We start from the raw sequence: 10,320 nt of genomic DNA on the forward strand, positions 1-10,320 counted from the left end.
CTTGACATTATCCGACTGATTCCAATAAGTTCACCAGGCACCAGGACAAGAGACAGCATTATAAATACGTATGACAGAACCTAGCAAGTAACAGCCTATGATTCCAATTGTCTACCGTCCAATAAATGGTGAGGATGTTAAGGATCAGGAAAATAGAGAAACACACATCAGAACAGTTAGACACAGAGGAGACACCTGCAAATATACGGTGAAAATGTTTTCTATTGCAAGAATGCTTTTCCTCTTCTTGTAATGTGTGTGTGTGTGTGCATATGTGTGTGTGTGTTGTTCAGTTGTATCTGACTCTTTGCAACCACATGGACTGTAACCTTCCAGGCTCCTCTGTTCATGGAATTCTCCAGGCAAGAATACTGGAATGGGTATCTGTTTCCTTTTCCGAGGGATCTTCCTGATCCAGAACTAGAACCTGGGTCTCCAGCATTGCAGGAATATTCTTTACCATCTGAGCCACCAGGGAAGCCCCTTATTGTAATAATTCTTGCCAATAAGGTTTCTCTTTATAAATAAGTAAATGCAGAGATGTTATAACCTGCAAACAAGAATGTTAAATAGTTATCATTTTACTCCACGTGTGTGAGAGATAGAGGAACATGTGATTATAATGAGGAGGAAAAGGAAGATATAAAGAAGATGCATATGAAGTTTATAGCCGTGAAAACTATATCTAAAATGAAAAATACACTGGACGTGATTAACAGTAAATGAGACATTGCAAAGGAAGAGAAGCTAAAGATACAGCAATTGAAACTATCCATAATGATGTATGGAGGGAGAGAAAGAATCACTGGAGTCATTACTGCTAATATATCACTATTTCCCCCAAACTTATCTATAGATTCAAATTAGTCATGAAACACTGAAAGTTTCATTTTAAGTTTTTGAATGTTGAGTTTTAAGCCAGACAGTTTCACTCTCCTTTCACCCTCATCAAGAGGCTCTTTAGCTCCCCTTCACTTTCTGCCATTAGGGTGGTATTATCTGCATATCTGAGGTTGTTAATATTTCTCCTGGTAATTTTGATTCCAGCTTGTGCTTTGTCCAGCCTGGCATTTCTCATGATGTACTCTGCATATAAGTTAAATAAGCAGGGTGACAGTATACAGCCTTGACGTACTCCTTTCCCAATTTGGAACCAGTCCGTTGTTCCATGTCCAGTTCTAACTGTTGCTTCCTGACCTGCATACAGGTTTCTCAGAAGACAGGTAAGGTGGTCTGGTATTCCCATCTCTTTATGAATTGTCCGTACTTTGTTGTGATCCACACAGTCAAAGGCTTTAGCGTAGTCAATGAAGCAGAAGTAGATGTTTTCCTGGAATTTCCTTGTTTTTCCTTTGATCCAAAGGACGTTGGAAATTTGATATCTGGTTCTTCTGCCTTTTCTAAATCCAGATTGTACATCTGAAAGTTCTCAGTTCACACACTGTTGAAGCCTAGCTTGGAGAATTTTGAGTATTACTTTGCTAGCGTGTGAGGTGAGTGCAATTGTGCAGTAGTTTGAGCATTCTTTGGCATTGCCTTTCTTTGGGATTGGAATGAAAACTGACCTTTTCCAGTCTTGTGGCCACTGCTGAGTCTTCCAAATTTGCTGGCATATCGAGTGCAACATTTTAGCAGCACCATCTTTCAGGATTTGAAATAACTCAGCTAGAATTCCATCACCTCCACTAGCTTTGTTCATAGTAATGCTTTCTAAACTATCCCCTGGCTCAGATGGTAAAGAACCCACGTGCCAATGCAGGAGATATAAGAGATGTGGATTCAATCTCTGGGTCAGGACAATCCCCTGGGGAAAGGAATGGCAACCCACTCCAGTGTTCTTGCCTGGGAAATCCCATGGGCAGAGGAGCCTATAGGGCTATAGTCCATGGGGTGACAAAGAGTAGGGCATGACTGAACACCTAATACTTTCACTTTACTAGAGAAGAGAATGGCAAACTGCTTCAGTACTCTTGCCTTGAGAACTCCATGAACAGTATGAACAGGCAAGAAGATTGGGGGTGTAGAGTAAATTTAGAACATAGTCTACTTAGTATGAAGGCCATTTGCAAGGAAATCTCCTTCACATGGACTTGTCATTGTAACCTAGGGCTCATCATTTAGTAATCAGCCCCTTAGTAACTCTTTATGAAATTATGCCCTATGACCAAGAGAGTTACTGAGAAATCTCTATAAACTCTTAGCATTTGTTGGAAATGCTAATTTATCATCAAAATATGTGCTGTGCTGTGTTTTCTATTGTCCTTTCATAAGATAAAGTGTTACACTGGACAGAATGTGGGCTTTGGAATTCAGCACGTTGGAATTTGAATAAAATAATGAAACCTTTGTGTGTGTGTGAACTTAGCCACTCTGAACCTCAGTGTCTTCATCAATAAGGTTTCAATAATAATATTCATACACAGTGCCCTGCAGTAAGAACCAGACAGGGCACAACTGACTGGTTCAAAATTGGGAAAAGAGTATGACAAGGCTGCATATTGCCGCCCTGTTTATTTAACTTATAAGCAGAGTACATCACGTGAAATGCCGGGCTGGATGAAGCACAGTTTGGAATGAAGACTGAGGGGAGAATTATCAACAACCTCAGATATGCGGATGGCAGCACTCTAATGGTAGAGAGCAAAGAGGAACTAAAGAGTCTCCTGAAGAGGGTGAAAGAGGAGAGTGAAAAAGCTGGCTCTAAACTCAACATAGAAAAACTGAGATCATGGCGTCTGGTCCCATCAGTTCAGTCCAGTCGCTCAGTCGTGTCCGACTCTTTGCGACCCCATGAACTGCAGCACGCCAGGCCTCCCTGCCCGTCACCCTTCATGGCAAATAGATGGGCAAAGTGGAAGCAGGGACGAATTTTCTTTTCTGAGCGGACAAACTCACTGTGCACAGTGACTGCAGCCATGAAATTAAGACTCTTGCTCCTTGGGAGAAAAACTATGTCAAACCTAGATAGCATATTAAAAGGCAGAGACATCACTTTCCTGACAAAGATCCATCTAGTCAAAGCTATGGTCTTGCCAGTAATCATATAGGGTTGTGAGAGTTGGACCATAAAGTAGGCTGAGTGCCAAAGAATTGATGCTTTCAAGCAGTGGTGCTGGAGAAGACACAAGGAGATCAAATCAAGTCAATCCTAAAGGAAATCAGTCCTGAATATTCATTGGATGGATTGATGCTGAAGCTGAAGCTCCAATACTTTGACCACCTGATGGGAAGAGCTGACTCTTTGGAAGAGACCTTGATGCTGGGAAAGAGTGAAGGCAGGAGGAGAAGAGGGTGGCAGAAGATGAGATGGTTCGGCAGCATCACCAGCTCAATAGACATGAATTTGAGCAAATTTTGGGAGACAGTGAAGGACAGAGGGGCCAGGTTGCAGTAGTCCATGGGATTGCAAAGAGCTGGACACGACTTACTGACTGGACAACAAAGAACAATGTTTCCCAGCACTAGACTTGCCATCAGGAAGGAAGTTGGCCTCCATCAGTTTTCCCTCATTGGCCTGCCTCCTCTCCACTGTAACTGGGTTTTAATGGACTGAGTACTGGGAGCCAGAGAACCGTGGCTTTAGTCCTGACTGGCCATCATCCAGCTGTGCTTGATAGTAGAAGCCATTTGCCTCCTAGGGCCTCCAGTTCATTCGAGCTGGATGATCTCTGCGATCTCTGAGCTCTCAAGTTCTCTACACAGAGGGTATGAGTCACCCCCTCAAACTCAGGACTCCAAGTTACTCAATCACTTGGAGATTTTGAATCCTCCTTTAGTGAGGCTGGGGTAGAGGAAACTCAAGTCCCCAAGGAAGAATGGACTGGGTCATTATGTGTGATTATATCTCAGGAATAAAGATGGCCAGAAGAAGTAATTAAAAAAAAAAAAAAAAAGCAAAACATTACTTCTGCATTTCGGATCTAACACTTTCTTGGGCAGCTGCAGTCTCTGAGTACCATTCTCCCTGTGTCCTATGTGAATCCTTTGGGGTTGATGATGTTGACAAACAGATGATCAAATTCCCACTCACTCTTCACCCAGCCTCAGGGACAGGCAGGTATCTGTTTTGCTAATCTATGAGGCCAGCTCATCTTGACTGAAAAAAATGCACAACTTAGCAGTTGAGAATTATGTTTTATTCATCAGATTTTTCTGAGGATTTCAAGCCTAGGAGACAGTGTCTCAGAGAGCTCTAAGGGACTGCTCTGAAGAGGGAGTAAAGAGCCAGGACGTATGGGAGTCTGGAACAAAAACCAGGCAGTGAGCCGGTTGGAAGATGACTATTAACTAGAGAAAATCAGACCCCCAGCTAATGAATTTAGTGCTTTCTTGAAAACTTGACGGATACTTAATTTACAGTGCTGTGGTAGTTTCAAGTGTACAGCAAAGTGATGCAGTCCTGTCTATATACTCTTTTCAGGTTCTCCTCCATTATAGGTTATTACAAGATGCTAGTATAGTTCCCTGTGCTGTATGATAGCCCCTTGCTGTTTACCTGTTATATATCAGTTCAGTCATTCAGTCGCGTCTGACTCTTTGCGACCCTGTGGACTGCAGCACACCAGGCCTCCCTGTCCATCACCAACTCCCAGAGCTTGCTCAAACTCATGTCCATCAAGTCAGTAACGCCATCCAGTCATCTCATCCTCTGTCGCCCCCTTCTCCTCCCACCTTCCATCTTCCCCAGCATCAGGGTCTTTTCCCATGAGTGCGCTCTTCGCGTCAGGGGGCCAAAGCATTGGAGCGTCAACTTCGGCAGCAGCCCTTCAGGCATATGTGCCTGTTAAGATAGTACTCCACATGTGCCAACCCCAGACGTGTAGTATATGTCCTCCTCCCCACCCCACACCCAGTACTTTTCTATGTATGGGAAGACGCAAAAGTCCAGCTTCGCCGAAATCATCCCTTTGACATGGGCCTCAGGATCTGGGCAGGCATTCTTGCTTTCAGACCCTGAGTCCTCTCAGGGTGCACCATGTGGGGCTGACTGTGGGGGTGGGAATCCTGCCTCCATCCTGAGTCTCCCTGGGACTCGCCTTTGATTGTGGGAGGCGCGGCATGGCTGGCGTGGCTGGTGGCCACAGTGTCCTTTGTCTTCGGATATGGCAGGAGGCACAGTTGGTCCACAGTTTCATTATTTGTGAAAAGAATAACTTCCCACAGGTTCCTCAACATTTTTTTCCCCAAATCTTATCAATGGATTTCTTTTTCTCTTTCTAACCCTCACAGAATGCAACATCAGTGAAGTCTATTCCAACCCTCTGGAGAATTTCCAGGAATTGCTTGAACCACCAGTGATCATTCACTGGAAGCAAGAGTTCCGGTCCCTGGCCAAGGGTCACATGACAAAAGGTCAGTCCTCAGTATGGTGCAATCTTTATGCTCACACGTGCCAACACCTCTTTCACGTCCTGGGGTGCTTCACAAGACCGTTGCTGTTGTTCAGTCGCTCAGTCATGTCTGACTCTGTGACCCCATGGACTGCAATACACCAGCTTCCCAGTCCTTCAGCATCACCCGGGCTTGCTCAGACTCACATCCATTGAGTCAGTGATGCCATCCAACTATCTCATCCTCCGTCATCCCCTTCTCCTCCTGCCCTCAATCTTTCCCAGCATCATGGTCTCTTCCAAAGAGTTGGCTCTTCCCATCAGGTGGCCAAAGTATTGGAGCTTCAGCATCAGCCCTTCTAAATGAATATTCAGGGTTGATTTCCTTTAGGATTGACTGGTTTGATCTCCTGCCAGTCCAAGGGACTCTCAAGAGTCTTCTCTAGCACCACAGTTTGAAAGCATCAATTCTTTGGTGCTCAGCTTTCTTTATGGTCCAACTCTCATATCCATACTTGACTACTGAGGAATAGCTATTGGGGAGCATTATAATGGTTGGAAAAGTCTGACAGTATCTGGACCTACATTCATCTGATCATCAGAAAAGAGAAACAAAGACACTTAACATTCACCCTAATGTGGCACAGTAGAAAGTGCACGAACACAATTATGAGATGTTCTTGCTGTAGAATTAAAACCGAACCTGATCAAGACTCTTGATATAACTGCAAGTTTACAGAAAATGCAGGTGGTAGAGAACAGGTTAAACAACACGTAGGCTTTGGAAAAACAAATAAAATTCAGAATTTGGGAATATCTACAGGACAAACAACCCAGTTTTTTTCAACACACAAGTGGTGATAAAAAGAGGAAAAAAAAATGGTGGAGCTCTTGTTTGAATTTTTATCCAAGCAAATCAACTATAAAGAGATGCTTATAGGTAAATCGAATGCTAAATAGACATTCTAAAACAGCAAGAAAGTGCTAATTACTTTATCTGTGTTAACTGCACTAAGTATATATGTATATATTTTTTTATTTTGTATATGTATATTTTAAAGATTTGTTTATTTATCTTTTGGCTGTGCTGGGTCTTCGCTGATGGGCCTGGACTTTTTTCTAGTGGTGGCAAGCGGGAGGCTGCTCTCTAGCTGTGGTGCAAGGGCTTATCCTCGTGGTGGCTTCTCATTGCAGATGCCCTAGAGTGCAGGCCAGCAATATTTGTGCATGTCTCCTATCTTGAGGGACATACTTGCTTCAAGAGTTTCCCGAATGTTTCCAGTGAAATTGTAACAACAATGATAAAAATTTGTTGAGTATTTGCAAAGAATCAGACACTGTGTTTGGTAGTTTATAGGAATTCTTTAATTTGTCCTTAAAGCAAGTCAGTAGGAAGTGTGCCATATCTCTTCAGATTCTACAGATGATAATCTGTAAATCTGTAAAGATTCTGGTCTCAAATACCATTTTAACACTGGAACATGGAAAAGCGGCTGATTCCATTTTCGGGGAAAGCAGGTTCTTCATAAGACTTAACTAATTTAAAAATTTTTTTTTAGTGTTAGAAATTTTCATGCTGTAAAGCAAGAAAATACTTAAAAATTAATAGATCAGATCAGATCAGATCAGTCACTCAGTCGTGTCCGACTCTTTGCGATCCCACGAATCGCAGCACACCAGGCCTCCCTGTCCATCACCAACTCCCAGAGTTCACTGAGACTCACGTCCATCGAGTCACTGATGCCATCCAGCCATCTCATCCTCATCCCTTTCTCCTCTTGCCCCCAATCCCTCCCAGCATCAGAGTCTTTTCCAGTGAGTCAACTCTTCGCATGAGGTGGCCAAAGTACTGGAGTTTCAGCTTTAGCATCATTCCTTCCAAAGAAATCCCAGGGCTGATCTCCTTCAGAATGGACTGGTTGGATCTCCTTGCAGCCCTAGGAACTCTCAAGAGTCTTCTCCAACACCACAGTTCAAAAGCATCAATTCTTCAGCACTCAGCTTTCTTCACAGTTCAACTCTCACATCCATACATGACCATAGGAAAAACCATAGCCTTGACTAGACCGACCTTTGTTGGCAAAGTAATATTTCTGCTTTTCAATATACTATCTAGGTTGGTCATAACTTTCCTTCCAAGGAGTAAGTGTCTTTTAATTTCATGGATACAATCACCATCTGCAGTGATTTTGGAGCCCAGAAAAATAAAGTCTGACACTGTTTCCACTGTTTCCCCATCTATTTGCCATGAAGTGATGGGACCGGATGCCATGATCTTTGTTTTCTGAATGTTGAGCTTTAAGCCAACTTTTTCACTCTCCACTTTCACTTTCATCAAGAGGCTTTTGAGTTCCTCTTCACTTTCTGCCATAAGGGTGGTGTCATCTGCATATCTGAGGTTATTGATATTTCTCCCGGCAATCTTGATTCCAGCTTGTGTTTCCTCCAGTCCAGCGTTTCTCATGATGTACTCTGCATCTGTTTATTTAAAAATTAATAAGATCATGTCAAATGAACACAGCAGTTGTCCTATACCCCTGGCCAAAGTTATAATTTGAGTGTGAAAAGAAGACTAATGCTTGTAAAATACAGAAATGAATTCATCTGAACCCACAATAATACACAGAAGATTACAGAAAGAAAATTAACAGAAATGAGTCTAAAAGAAGTTGATGAATATTATTGATTATTCTTATCAAAGGATAATCTGAAAGCTTCTAATGCTTAATAATGCTTTAAAGATTATATGTTGGAAGAATTTCAAGCTTATTAAAGTTGAAGAATTGTACAATGAACACCAGGTACTCTTTACATAGAGTCACATTGTTAACGTTTGGAACATTTTCAGACTTCACCCTTTAATCTTTAAATATGTCGTGTATCTTATAGGTACAAGGGTGTTTTCTCCTATAATCACAAAAACAGGAGACTTTATTAGACTTTATCTTTTAGAGGAGTCTTGGATGGAGTCTAAGAATTTTCAAATAATGCCAATGATGCTATTTTGGGGAGCAAACTTTAAGCGACTAAAATAAGTGTGTGCACACTAAGTTGAGGCAAATTATGGACAAAAGACCACAAAAGACCACAAACACCCAACTGCTACTGTTAAAAGCTGGGAGCAAAAATCAGGGTGCTGGGAGCAAAAACAGAGTACTGAGCATGTGTATATGCATGCATGCGTGTACTGAGTATGTGTGCATATGTGTGAGTGGGGGCCTTAACCTCCGATTGCAGAGCCGAGTTTCAAGCTTAGACGGACCAGCGGAAGCAGGTTCTTGACCTGGCGACCACCCTCTTGCAGCTGCTGTTTGCTGCCGGCTCTGGTGCTCAGGCTGCTGCAGGGCTGGGGCAGGAAGCTCTCCCCCTAACCCGTCCTGACCAGGAGGAGCAGCTCAGCACACCAGAAACCAGACTCTCCCCTGAGACAACAGTCGACCCGCACAGAACTGGGCATCCTGAAGTGAGGTGCCAAGCTCAAGAGGAGCAGCAGAAATGCACACTGTGCCACCCTCATCCTCAGCTGCATTCTCAATAAGTCCCAGCCTCATTGCGTCTGGCTGTGCCCACTGTCCTCTCCCCAGGCTCACTCATGCTGTCCCCGTCACGAACGGCTGAGCTTCAACTTGTACAATTAAACACAGCACAGCATCTCTTCATTGTCTGAGGGTGTCTGGTGGCTTTAAGAAGCTCAGCTTTCAGAAACAACATTGAATCATTTTCTCTGGAGTGACAGTAGGGAGTGGGCAGGCTAACAGATATGTTTTTTCTTAGTAAGGCTCCCTGCTACATCACGCATGTGGTGTTTAACGTAGTATCTCATGTATCCCTGCATGTAACATGTTTAATGTACCTGTGAAGCAGAAAGAAGAGAGGTGACCTCAACAGACCTAATGAGTAGAGTCTACTTGCTCTTCACTAAGGGAAGAGCCACAGAAACTCAGGACTAGGTCATAAAGGCCAGGAGGTATTATCCTTCTGGAAAAAGTGGTGAGGCTCTCCCCACTTCTGCCCTAAGAGTCCCAGGGGAATCCATTCAGGGCAACATGTGGCTGATGAGGAAGCCTGGCAGGGATGCCAGGAGTGTGGGGAGCAGAATGTGTGCACCCACCACAGGAGGACCGGCCACTGCTCAGGTGGAGACCTCTGAGGCAAGCCCATCGTGACCTGAGTGCAGGGCCAGGAGCGGGCCTGCTGGCCATTCACATGGCCTCCCCAGGGCTCCAAGCACACACGCCTTCACAGTGACCGCAGCCACATGCCTTCACAGGGATCACAGCCACAGGCCTTCACAGGGATTGCAGCCACACATCTTCACATGATCACAGTCACACGCCTTCACAGTGACCACAGCCACACGCCTTTACAGTGATCACAGTCACATGCCTTCACATGATCACAGTCACACGCCTTCACAGTGACCACAGTCACACGCCTTCACATGATCACAGCCACACGCCTTCACAGTGACCACAGCCACACGCCTTCACATGATCGCAGTCACATGCCTTCACATGATCACAGCCACACGCCTTCACAGTGACCACAGCCACACGCCTTCACAGTGATCACAGCCACACGCCTTCACATGATCACAGCCACATGCCTTCACATGATCGCAGTCACACGCCTTCACATGATCGCAGTCACACGCCTTCACAGTGACCACAGCCACACGCCTTCACAGTGATCGCATCCACACACCTTCCCATGATCACAGTCACACGCCTTCACAGTGACCACAGCCACACGCCCTCACAGTGATCACAGCCACACGCCTTCACATGATCGCAGTCACACGCCTTCACATGATCACAGTCACACGCCTTCACAGTGACCACAGCCAGACGCCTTCACAGTGATCACAGCCACACACCTTCACATGATCACAGTCACATGCCTTCACATGATCACAGTCACACGCCTTCACAGTGACCACAGCCAAACGCCTTCACAGTGATCGCATCCACATGCCTTCCCATGATCACAG

This window comes from Bos grunniens, chromosome 15 (genome assembly GCF_055505025.1).
Source record: "Bos grunniens cultivar Pamir isolate PY7600 chromosome 15, Bosgru_T2T1.0, whole genome shotgun sequence".
Lineage (NCBI taxonomy): Eukaryota > Metazoa > Chordata > Mammalia > Artiodactyla > Bovidae > Bos > Bos grunniens.